General features: G+C 31.6%; 1 protein-coding gene across 5 annotated transcripts in view; it reads left to right on the top strand.

The window, feature by feature from the left end:
- Nucleotides 1–8,378, top strand: part of LOC142320410 (stAR-related lipid transfer protein 3-like) — a 207,669-nt gene extending 199,291 nt beyond the window's left edge. For all 5 annotated transcript variants that reach the window (XM_075358122.1, XM_075358120.1, XM_075358117.1 and 2 more), the window contains one exon: nt 7,657–8,378. The gene's annotated coding sequence lies outside the window, so the exon portion shown is untranslated. The remainder of the gene's footprint in view (nt 1–7,656) is intronic.
- The last annotated feature ends 5,572 nt before the right edge of the window (nt 8,379–13,950 follow it).

The following is a 13,950-nucleotide window of genomic DNA, read 5'->3' as shown; positions in this document are numbered from 1 at the left end:
ATTGTTTTTAATTCTAAAGGTGTACTGTATTAAATCACTGGATGCATGAAAGGCATACATTTATTACTGTAAACTAATTGAAATACTTATTATAAAAACATCGGAATATAGAATCGTAAATTAACAGATGTGATAATATAAATCGTCTGTAAGTAAATTGCAAACAAATAATGAAATATAACTATTTATGACCCACAAGAGGGAATAATCAAGCCAACACTCATGTCCATCACACAAAGTCCACACGATCCGTACACCTCAACCTCATCTTACCGAGTGTTTAACTTGTCAGCCGCTCGCAATAGAGCGCGCTGAACCCAAAGACAGGCAGAACATTGACCATCATTCACAAAAGACTCCAATCATGGTGTTGCAAGGTGCAGATGAAGATGCAGTTGGGCATGCACCAGATCACTGATCCTGCCTGGGTTCCCTTTGTGAGCTGCTCCCCACAGATTTAACCAGAGAGTCAGGTACTGCCTGACCGTCTATACCGAAGTCTCAGGGCTTACCTGCAGCAGTAAGTGCTTCAATATGGACACACCAAAGGAACACTACCTGTGAAGGCTTAAGTGACCGGTTGCACAGAACAGTGCAAGATTTTGGCAGAGCAAGCTTACATCAGCTTTGCCCAAACCCAGTCTCCACTACCATATTGTGGGTAAGTCTGTTTAATTTTTATGTATATATACAGTACGTTGCTTAATTTCTGATTAAACATACCCGGCCTCCGCCGTTAGGCTATGCGCAGGAATGTCAAGTGTTGTGGCAGTCGACTGCCCCCCTGTCTTACCTTTCCTTTGGCGTCCCATCAGGGTCCTCTCAGTTTCATCAAGATGCAGTAGCCCTCCCTTCTGGACGACCACTACATTCCTCCACTGAGAGGCTACCCTTCCCGTCCCTACACTAGGTTGCCGGCTACGCCTTGCGTGAAGTCGGCAAACCGCCGCATCCCCCTCTCACACCTGAGGGTCCCAAATGCATCATCGGAGCACCCCAACTGACCTTCATTCTTGCATATGAAGGAGCCAAAGCGTCCTCTGCATCCAGGCTGCCTCCCTGGCCCTGCACGGCGACCACGATTCGCCCCCTGTAATTTTTTTTTCTCACCCATCCGCAGGACACAACACAAGTAATAAAAAACACACACTCACTCTCACACCACCACTTAGCCGCCATCAGGAAAACGCAGTTAAGCCTAGTAACACACCCATACAGAATACATAATTAATAAAAGTCTACTCTTCCCATCTCATTCCCGTCTCATTCTTCAGCTTCATCACCACTGGTCGTGGCAGTCTCCACTACCAGGAGAGGGATAAGTACACCCATCTGCACTCCACGCAACATTGAATAAAAAAAAAAGTTAATGGTTATGTCTCCCCCTTTGCTGCAACCAGCTCAGGTCTATCACTTCTCGTACCCTGCAAGGGCTATTTTTCGTTTCTTCTTTGTTCGATACTATAAACATTGGTGGGTTTTGACCTCCTCCATAACCCTCTTCGAGAAACTTCAATCAATTCTCTCAATCTCCTAACATCCATCACTATTATATCATCTACAACATCAATCATCCATCTTTCTCGAGCAGCTGCTCCTTCTTATTTTAGTCAATCTTTCTCTTTGGTATAACTCTCACTATTTTGGCTCCATCAATCTCTTCACACAGCCCAATTAGCTTAATATCTATGTAGTTTTTAAATTAAATGATAATCTTTCCCTCGATCTGTTTAGTTTCTTTTCTTATATAACCTCTAAAGCTCTCTCTTGTCAGGCCCAGATCTTCTTAGCTTCCATCATAATAATGGCATCTGTCAACATTTCACATCCAAAAGCAAATTAAGCCTGTATAAATTTTTTTTTTTCATTATTTACATAATGTTATTTTTGAAAAAATATATACGTTAGTAAAGTATTTTGAATTCCCCTGTTGGATTCTTTCTGGAATAATATGCATCCTGTTTTTATTACTCATAGTATTTCTCACTTACTTATATTTTCAAAACACCTTAAATTTCCTTTCATAGTAACAAATTATGTTTAGGAATATTCAAATTACTAGACATTAAATCATGTATTTTGTTTACTTCAAGTTCCATTTTGTTACTGGGGTCATCATTCTTAGTGGAAATTTTAGCATAAAACATTTGTTTAATAAACATTTTTTAATTTATTCAGGAAAATTTTATGGTGCTTTTATCCTGCCTTAGATTATTAATTTACCAAAAACAAAAGCGAACTTTATGTAAACCAAAAAATTAAATTTTGAAATCTATAGTATACCAAGTTGTCTATGGTTTGAGGGAATCATGTTAGGTTGGATGTGAAGATATCCGTTGGAGACGTACGTGAAGGCGAAATTTGATTTGCATCTTATTGATGCAAATGTCTGCCAAGGCATTTACACGGTGGCATTCTGACCGAGACCTGGCTGATTACTGTGAGATGTAATCAGTTAGAGGGTCTAAAGACGACCTCCGGTAAAGCCTCTCAGGACTTGAAACGGAGGGGGTGGTGTGGCGACCAGTAATGTCACAAGGTGGGTGTCTTCCTCCTATCGGGTTGGGATGTTTATGGTTACTTCTGAAACTTTCATACCAATTATTCAAAAGATTTTTTTTGTTTACTGTCATTTATACTTAAGTTTTTTTGAAAAAAAATTTATATACAAGCAAAACAATCTACTTTATATTTTTAAATAAAAGATACCATATGTTGCTGTAATTTTATGAAAAAAAGTTGAAAACTAATAAAACTATATCTTGTAACATTTACATTTACTAAAATTATACTAAGCATATAAATATGCAAAATAAAAAATATTGAAAACACATCTATACAGATTATTGCACATACCTTTTCACAACATACATGCTCCTCACGTTTTGAAAATTAAAAATATTTTGCTATATAATTTCATATTTTGTGATCACAAAATGTATGCTTTTGAATTTTTGTTGCAGTAATTTTGAAATTTTAAAATGGTACATCCTTTTTACATGATACATTCCAATTTAGATCCAGAATAGCAGTACAAGGTGAAAAGATAAAGATGCTACATTTTGCTAATGGTGTAGTAATTCTAGCTGAGAGTAAAAAAGATTTAGAAGAAACAGTGAACAATATGGATGAAGTACTACGCAGCAACTACCGCATGAAAATAAACAAGAATAAAACGAAAGTAATGAAATGTAGTAGAAATAACAAAGATGGACCACTGAATGTAAAAATAGGAAGAGAAAAGATTATGGAGATAGAAGAATTTTGTTATTTGGGAAGTAGAATTACCAAAGATGGATGAAGCAGGAATGATATAAAATGCCAAATAGCACAGGCGAAACGAGCTTTCAGTCAAAAATATAATTTGTTTACATCAAAAATTAATTTAAACGCCAGGAAAATATTTTTGAAAGTATATGTTTGGAGCATAGCTTTATATGGAAGTGAATCGAAATACCTAAGAAGGATTAGAAGGTTTTGAAATGCAGTGATATGGGAGAATGTTAAAAATCAGATCGGTGGATAAAGTGAAATGAAGTGTTGCTGCAAATTCATGAAGAAAGAAGCATTTGGAAAAATTAGTTAAAAGAAGAGACAGACTTATAAGCCACATATTACGTCATCCTGGAATAGTCGCTTTAATATTGGAGGGACAGGTAGAGGGGAAAAATTGTGCAGACAGGCAATGTTTGGAATATGTAAAACAAATTGTTAAGGGTGTAGGATGTAGGGGGTATACCGAAATGAAAGTAGAATTATAGAATTACTAAAGATGGATGAAGTAGGAGCGATATAAAATGCCGAATAGCAGTGGTGAAATGAGCCTTCAGATTTGTTTACATCACAAATCAATTTAAATATCAGGAAAAGATTTTTGAAAGTATATGTTTGGAGTGTAGCTTTATTTGGAAGTGAAACTTGGACGATCAGAGTACCTGAGAAGAAAAGATTAGAAGCTTTTGAAATGTGGTCCTACAGGAGAATGTTAAAAATCAGACGGGTGGATAAAAGTGACAAATGAAGATGTGTTACGGCTAATTGATGAAGAAAGAAGCATTTGGAAAAATATAGTTAAAAGATGAGACAGACTTGTGGCCACATATTAAGGTATCCTGGAATAGTCGCTTTAATATTGGAGGGACAGGTAGAGGGGAAAAATTGTGCAGACAGGCAATGTTTGGAATATGTAAAACAAATTGTTAGGGATGTAGGATGTAGAGGGTATACTGAAATGAAATGACTAGTACTAGATAGGGAATCTTGTAGAGCTGCATCAAACTAGTCAAATGACTGAAGACAAAAAATAATTACTATACATTCCACTTGTAGGCAGCATCATATTAACTTCTAATTTTTTTCTAAATAGCCTATAAAATTTCTCAGATTTCTTGCTGATCTTGTTCTTTTCTTATCATTCTATAGATCTTTAATCAATCTTTACATATACGCTTCCATCCACCTGATACTAACATGTTCTGGTCACTAGGTAAATTATTTTATTCTTTTTTCATCACTTGTAGGCGGAGTTTTATTCATCGGTTCTTGAAATCTTTTTATTTTTTTTCCTTTTTCTTGACCTCTTATTACTGTCATTCAAATTTTTGTTTTGGTTATCACTCTTGTGTAGTTAAATCACTATTTATGTTTTGTTATTTTTCTTTATAAATCGCCTCTTGAAATATCTTTTCGATTAATTTTCCTTTTCTTGTTGTCATTTATCCGGATCATTGAGTTTTGCTTCTCAACTTCTCTTTAATTTTAATTCTTTACTAATTTTTAAATTTCTATTAGATTTTGGTCTCATCATATTTAACACTTTAAGAAACAAAAGAAATTATATTTACGTAAAAAAGGAAAAAAAATTTGGTAACTGGCTACTGAGAGCATGGGACAACATAGTATAAATATATTTTTTTATGATAAATTGATTATTAAAATTTTGAAAATTATTAAAATTACCCTCAGGGTCTTGTTGAAGGAAATAATTTTTAAATAGGCTCAAGACAATTTTCAAACTATTTACAACATTTTGATTTTGTATTTCTCAAAAATTTTGAAAACCAACATTTTATAGGTAATGTTCTTGCAACGTAATTTTCACACATTTTGTGATTTTTTTTTTTATACAAAATTTCCATTTTAAACTGTGTACAAGATGAGAGCTGAAAATTTTTCCCGATACCTGTCAAAGGGCAAAAATCAAAGGATGGGATCTGGTTGTGCATTTTTGAACCGTTACAAGAGAGGAAAAGTTAATATTTTTATATCTATTCAGGCAAACCCAGTCAGATTTGAAGATCATGGCAGCTGTTTTCTGGGATAAAAAAGTATCTTGGTGGTAGGTTTTACTGGGCTGGTACAATCACAGTAAAAGTATATTGTAAAATACTTTCAAAGCAGGCAGGTAATTCAGAACCGATGATTTCGGTTACTGTCATCAGGAATTGTTGTAATAATTAAGACATCTAACTGGAGGTTATCTTCAGCAATTACAATATCGGTAATAACATATTTTAGTAGAAAATATATTGGTACTGAGGCTGTTAATTCTGTAATTTTACCAACAATATTTTGAATAAGTAACGGGTGTAAAAAACTTGATTAATATAATTCTTGTTTATTTAAATAAATTTCATTCTAAAATGTTTTTTTTTTGCATACATATATTCAAGAATTTTTAATTTTAACTTGATAGCTAATAAATCTGTTTTAACAGCTATAGATCACAATTTAATTTTTTTTTTTCTGTGTATAAAAGTTATTGCTTAACTGATGGCATATCCTACCCTATGAAATGTCATTTGTATGTGCATAGCCCCCTTAGTTTAGTACTGGAATGTACTAATCAGTAGCGGAAAATCCTGATTCGTTAGTACATGTCTTGCGGTGTTATGTCTTGCTGTATACTGTTATTCATTATGAATCGATATTGTTACATGTTCACCGATATCATTTGTTAGAAAAGATAAAGTAAAAGTGACATATTTATGATCATAAATTCCTTCTTTTTTTTTGTGTCCTGTATATCATAATTTATTATGTGTTTCAATACATCGATATGTTGCTAGTAGTAAGATAAGCTATTTTTGTAAATAATAAATAAATCCGTAATCCTCATAGCAATTATAATAAAGTCACACACACACAAGCACATTTCTGAGAAAAAAATGGTCATATTCTATCTAGTCTAAATAAAACATTTTACATTGTATAAACGTCGTTCAAATTGTGTAATAAAACTGATTCCTTTATGAATATAAAAAAAAATAAATGACTTAGATCCCATATAAAATGATTTTGTTACAGCGTTTTAAAACTGACGCCGTACATAACCAGTTCCAAGGCTACATGATCTGAAAAGGTTAAATAAAACAATTGTTTCATCAATACATAATTATTTATATTTTTAAATGTTTTATTTAGATCAACACCAGCGGTTTGATATAATTAGTCTATACATATTATCAAAGACAATTTTTTAGATGTCATTAGCTTGTAATCGGAAAGAATGTTATCAAATCCTATATTAGTGTCCATTTTTTAATTAATAGGACCTTAAAGTAGTCTTTTCATTATGACAAAGAATGATAGAACATAATCATTTAAAAACATATCCAGTTCTTTAATATTTATTGTTCTTAACAGTTTCAATGAAGTCTATCATTTAAATGAAAATAGATGCATTAGAAAAAATACTTTTGTAATTATCTTCTGTAATATTGGTGACAGCAGTTTTGGTAATTTTTTCAGTTTTGTTTGATTTTCAACATCAGAAATGTTAATCAACATAAGTTCATTGCAGATGAAACATTTTTACAATGTAAATTTGAACCCAGTTGTAAGGTAAACTTAACCCTTTTTACATTCATCTGAAATATGAGCCAGTGCTAACTTTATCAGTTGCTAATAGACTATGACTGTTTACAATTTTACATAGATAATCAAATTTATAATCATATTAACCCATTCTACATTATTACCCAATGAAATTTCATCATTTAAAATATTTTAATTATTAAAAAATGTTGTGTCTATCTTACAATAAATAATTAAAATAAAACTTTCTGTGAGTTTTAGGTCGCGGTAAGGCAAAAGAACAGTAAAAATTATCACAAAAATTATTTAATATTAATTGTAGCAAATATAAAAACATGGTACATTTCAAGAAGATCTGTTGTTAGTCAGTTGTTAAATGGCATCACTGAAAGGAGAAAATAAATAAATAAATAATACATATATTTCTTTTTAAACACGTACATTGTACTGTAATATCATTAAAATAATACAATGATACTGTAATAATAAAATATTAAAATAAAGTACAGTATTTTTTGAGTATAGTAATTTACTGTATAACTTAACAAGAATCTACTCAGTATTCTGCATTAAATGTGAGTCAATTTACACGATTTCATTATACGCAGAAATTTTCTGGAACGTAACACCTGTGTAAATTGAAGGTGCATTGTATAATAAATGTATATATATATAATAAATAAATCTAAAAGTATAAATATAATTAACCAAACTTGACCTACGCTTGCTTTACTCACTAGTCAAGGTTAGCAAGCAAAGTAGGTTAAGTAAGTTTGGTTCGATTATAATTATTTATTATATAAAGTTAGATTATAATTTTAATTTATTTTCTCCTTTCAGTGGCGCCATCTTACAACTAACTGACTTACTACAGTGACTAACTACAAGTGACTAACTACAGATCAGCTATGGGCATCTTCTTGAAAAGTACCTACACTTCTAATATACCTGTACATCACATATATAAACATCATAAAACTGAACAGTACTTTGCTGGCAACCTAATAAAAAATAAATATATTTTACAGGGTATTAAGTCAATTTATTTAGTATTTTCTAACTGGTACTTTAAAATATTAACTTTGAACTAAAGTTTTATATATCAATTTTAATTATAATACAATTAATTATTTAATGAGTTCCTATAAAAATATGTTAGCCAGTAAAGTCCATAGATGTATGTTACTTTTTGGTTATGAAATTGTATACATATATATATATATATATATATTTATAAGTTTACGTTGTTACGTAAAACTAACAGAAACTACCTCTCTATCTTTGTTTCTGTGAGTGTTACATAAATTGTTCTATAATTTAAACATAGTTTTAAAATTTTAATTAAATTGTTGTGATCGTATTAATAAATATTTATATTTTGTACATAACTGTTAAATAATAATTGAAAATCTTTTGTAGCATTTTAAAATATACGATAACATTTTCATAAATAATTTTAATTTTACATATATTTTTATATATTTATATTTTATGAATGATTTATAAATTATATTTTATAATTAATTATATATTTTGTAATTTTTTTAATAAATTGTATTCAAATTTTATAATACTTTTTATTTCTTATTGCACCAAACATTTTTGCAAACTTAGTCAAAAAAAAAATGTCATAAATAAGGCTTAAAATCTACTTACTTAATTCCATATTTTTTTTTACTAAAGCCTGTTAAAAATACAACCTAGAAGTTTTAATTTTTTTCTTAATACACTAATAAACATGAATTATTTTTCCATATATATATAATTGGTGAAATTTATATATATATGCCTCTTAATTTGAGGCAATGTGCAAATTAATGCTTCTTAATTTGAGGCAAATTAAGAGGCACATTGTGATTTATATAATTTTTATTTGATATATAATTTTTTTTTTAACTAGGTTCTTTCATTAAGATGGTTCTTTAATGTTTACTATATTTTGGTTTAAGAAACTAATACTTTCATTTCAGTCACTTAAATGTATTTTTACTTTATTTTTTAAAAGCTTTTATTTAACTCGCTTTAGGTATAATCAAATCTTGCAACTGCTATATCTTTTGATCTATCGTATGAAAATGATTGAAATTTGGTACACGTATGTAACTTCGATGTGTAAAAATAAATATTTTTACGTTTTTTTAGTCTTAAAAAAAATACAAAAAAACAAAAAAAATTACAAAAATATATTTGATTACATATAAAAAATTATTTTTTAAAAAAGCTTTTATTTAACTAATATTAATATTAATAAAAAAAGGAAACAAATTAGAAAAACCCTGTAAAAAGTAAAAAATAAGAATTAAATCAAATTGAGAATTTAAAAATATATATATAACATATTAACAAATATAAAACTGCACTGAAAAGTAAAAAATAAATTATATAAATATCCAATAAATAAATGTAATAATTATTAAATTTTAAAATTAAAAGTAATGAAAATATTTAGTTAAATAAAAGGGTGGCACAGTTTTTATAACAATCTTTTTGAATAGACATTTGCTGTATTCTAAAATATATGTTTTGTTTAATGAGGTTGTTTAGTATATGTATATACTTTATTTATCTGTAATAAAATAACTCGAGTTTTAATTCTTTGATGGTTCAAATTTGCACCGAGATGATCGTTAAGTGTTAATAAGATTAAAAATAAAAATTAAATTTAGAAATCTTGCACAAACTTATTACATTTTGACGGTGATCTGAAAAATGATTAATTATTATAATTGCAATCATAATTATGATTTCATTAAATAAAAATTCATAATTAATTAAAATGAAACTTTTAGCGGAAAGAGTGCATTCAATTTGTCTTAGATTACAAGCAGAATTCGAAAATGAATTTCAACTATGTCAGAACACGTACAAAGAAAGCGAGTGGGTGCATTTTCCCAGATTGTTACTTGTAGCTAGTCAGTTTCGACTGGAGAGGTTCCAGCAGACCTTTCCGCCTCCTCGCATCGTTATTGAAAATGAAAATGAAGATTAATTGTTGTAAAAATAAATGTTGTGTTGTTTTAAATAAATTATAAAAACTGCGCCACGCTTTTATTTAACTAAATGTTTTTATTAATTTTAATTTTTAAATTTAATAATTATTACATTTATTTATTAGATATTTATATAATTTATTTTTTACTTTTCAGTGCAGTTTTATATTTGTTAATATATTATATATATATTTTTAAATTCTCAATTTGATTTAATTGTTATTTTTTACTTTTTAGAGGGTTTTCCTAACTTGTTTCCTTTTTTTATTAATGTTAATATTAATATTAGTTAAAAGCTTTTTTAAAAAATAATTTTTTATATGTAATGAAATATATTTTTGTTATTTTTTTTTATTTTTTACTTCCTTGTATGAAGTACAAGGAATGATTGTAATCGCGAAAAATTTCAGTTTTCAGATTTCAATGGAAATATCCATTTTGACCATTCTGAATCCATTTTGACTAGTTTCGGCATGATGTATGTATGTATGTATGTATCTCGCATAATTCAGAAACGATTAGCCGTAGAATATTGAAATTTTGTATTTAGGACTGTTGTAATATCTAGTTGTGCACCTCTCCTTTTAATTGCAATCGATTTGACCAAAAGTCTCCATAAAGGTCCAAAATTCAAATCTTTTGCATTTTTGACTTTTCTTAACTGCAGTAATAAGCTCTCATTGGGAGCTTTTCAACGGTATATCGTAAGTGGTACTTATTTTTATTGGTTCCAAAGTTTATAGCCCAATAAAATCTTTATTAATAAGATCCTATTCAGTTAGATTGACAGTTTCTTAATTATGTTCTATTCATACATTTAAAGAAATTAACACAAATCTACATTGTGTTATGTAGTTTGCATGTTGTTTAAAAACACTTTTTTCTATGTTTCTATTGATTGTTAGAAAAAATTTATTTGCTTTATTATTAATTTTAGTATTTTATAAAGAATTAAGACATCTCTGATTTGCAGACTATGCAATAAACAAAAGCATTAGAAATGAAGGTATAGAAGATTAGAGATTTTGGTTTTAACAAATTGCACATTGCTCTCCTTGTAACAATAAAGTAAAAATATATTAAAATTAGTAACATAGTAATATCCAGGAATGGTGTCTATTCTTGGAAAGGTTAATGGTAAACACGAACTCATCAAAATAAGTCGTCATCTATAAATTGATTTTTAAAAACAATAATTGCAATTTAGAACATAAGAAAGTTTAAAATTCACGACCTAAAATTAAAGTTCAACTAAAATAAAGTAAAAATTTAAAAAAATAAAAATAAAAGTATATTAAGGTTTTTTGAAGTGATTAATAAGTACATGTTGAACTGATAAAATTTTGTTTAAAAAATTAACTGTTTACTGAAAAATGGGTAGATAAAATTCCTTTCTTTTTCGATGATGTTTCATCATCCAATTCATTATTATCATCATCAATAAATTTGGCATTTCCCTCTTTCAGAGCTAAATCCTGTAAAATGCCACAGCGTTTATATTTCCTGGAAATCCAAGTTGGACTCATGAATGATTCAGGAATTCATTGGAATTTTGAAAGGAAAATTCTGAATTTTCTTTCAAAATTCCAATTCTTTGTTCAATTAAAGTCCAGGTTTCTTTTTATGGGCATGGTTAATCCTTACTCTTTCATCATTAAATCTCCTTAGTAATAGAGTGATTAACCATTCTTTAAAGTATATCTAGAATATGAAAGTATTACTGACTGTGGAATTAGTTGGAATCAATCACATCAAATAAAGGAAAGAGTGAAGGGGATTATTTATAGTTGCATCAACAATTATATTCATTAGCGACTTAAATGTAACTACTTGATCGTAAATAATAAAATAAACACAAAAAACAATAAACACAAATTAAGCAAAACCATTAAATTATGTTCTTCATCGTGCTATCAGAGAGAAAGTGCAACAGTTTTTATGCATTCCTTCCAGTTTAGTAGAGACTTCACATCTGAACACAGATCTAATTTTGTCGAATAGTTCTGAAGATTGGGCAATCCATGAGCAAATGGTATATGAACCATTTTACATTGCATGCTTCACAGTACTGCTGAGGAGAGCCATATAGATGGGCATGGGTAAACCTAGTGTGTCCAATCCTCAGCCAAGGTAGGATTACTTCATCCCTTCTATTGCTTGGGAAAAAAGGTTTCTCAAACAGTCTAATACGTTCTCCCAGATACTATGTAAGGACATGGGGGACAACAGCCAGAACTTACTTAGAGAACTGAGAACATAATTTATCATGGATTGTTTTCATGAAGTCGCTCCCATATGTACTACTGGGAGGCCATTTATTGATGCTCCTTTGGCAGCCTCATCAACCCATTCATTCACAAGGATGCTGCAATGGTCAGGGACCCACTTGGTTTGCTTGGAATTTCTCCCGCCACCACCCCATTCGGTCGTCCTAAAGCATAAGATCGAATGTCTGTGCCATAAATGGCTACTGAGCCTCGAAATAGTTTAGCGACCAGTGTCCTAAATAGCTTCTAGAGCCTACCTAACAGCATAAGCAGACTAAGTGTGATGCCATACACCACCGGCTTACATGTCCCAACCGCTCACTTGTCATATATTTGCTAAAATGGGTAGATGTACACTCCGTCAACTACTAAAAATATATATGACATCCATAATAAAATTTATTTCATCTAGGCAGCAATTCACTGCCATGCCTAGGCCTCTGAATGCCAGTAAGTACCTGTCCACCATTTTATAGCACTTGGAACCATAATAATTGTTTGGTGGTCAGCCATACTCAGGGTTAGCTTCCCACAGCTATGCGGTAAGAGTCTTTCCCTTAAGTAAACTATAGATGCCGATTGAACAAAGTAACCGCATCTAGGAACTCACACGGTCTGACAATGCGGCTTTCGCAACTTGTGAGTGGCCAGTTTTCCCCTTGGATGTCTACATTCCAGGGTGGTCTGGTCTCTGCCCCCCCCCCCCCCCCCCAAAGATCAGGGAAGTCAAACATCAGGTGTTCATTTGACTGTACCTCCACACAAGGTGCTTATCCGCCTGCCAGCTGATAAGCTGCCAGGCGGAACCGAAGCAGATATTGGTTCAAGTTAGCATGATTGGTGAGCACCCAGGCACCCATTGCCCTTAAAAACAAGCTCAAGACATATCCCCCCAAATCCTGTATAAACTTATACAAGGATCTTCCCTTAGTCGTGTTGTCCCATTCCAGCTGCCATGCTTCCATCACGACGTTTTGCAGCCTCTTCCACAAGCAGGAGATGGGCAACTGAACAAAATTTAGATCTGGTTCATTGTGATCACCATTCCACTCTGGTACTGGCCCGGCTCGAAACTGCATCCCAAATACCTCGGCCTCACGGCCTCTTCGCAATTTTCACATGGCTGCTCGAAGTTTCACCATTAAATCGATTGGGAGAGCTTTCCCAATATGGTGGTAGCCTCGTAGGAGGTTGTTTTAAAAATACCAGTGCATACAATTAAGGCTCTGCGCTGGGCACTCCTTAAATTCTGAACAAGTGCTCTGTTCATATCCAACCTATGCGCCCAAACAGGTGCCGCATAAGATGTCATGCTTTCGAAGATACCTCAGTACACCATGTACATTTGACAGCCCAACAACCCATAGTCTTTCCGAGCAATCCTCCTAAGTTTGTGCATTACTGAGACAGCATCCGCTGCTATTTGCCTAATGTAGTTGCTAAAAGCAGTTTTTCATCAAACAAAACACCTAGGTTCTTATGAATTCTAACTCGGTTGATTACACAGCCTTTATATTTAATATGGGGGTTACGACTGTATGATAATTTGTCTGCACCCTTGAGAAGCATAAACTTTGTCTTGGGCACAGAAATCTTTAAATTTTCAATGTCCATCCAGCCCTCTGCAGTTGACAAGGCCGCCTCAGCCCGGTTCTGTAGCTGTGGTTGTGAATTACCACGAACTAAAAGGAGATAGTCATTGGCGAAAGCCTGTGCTGTGACCCCTTCTGGAAATATCAATCCCAGAAATCCGTCGAATACAAAGTTCCACAGCAGGGGACCGAGAATGGGACCCTGCAGGCTTTCCCTGGTAATGGATTTTTCCACAACTAGGTGCACATCCTTAAACAGAGCCAGGGACCCATACCAATCTTATT

The sequence above is a fragment of the Lycorma delicatula genome, chromosome 2 (genome assembly GCF_047948215.1).
Source record: "Lycorma delicatula isolate Av1 chromosome 2, ASM4794821v1, whole genome shotgun sequence".
Classification (NCBI taxonomy): Eukaryota; Metazoa; Arthropoda; class Insecta; order Hemiptera; family Fulgoridae; genus Lycorma; species Lycorma delicatula.
Note: the sequence above shows the minus strand (reverse complement) of the source record. Positions and strands in the feature narration are given on the sequence as shown.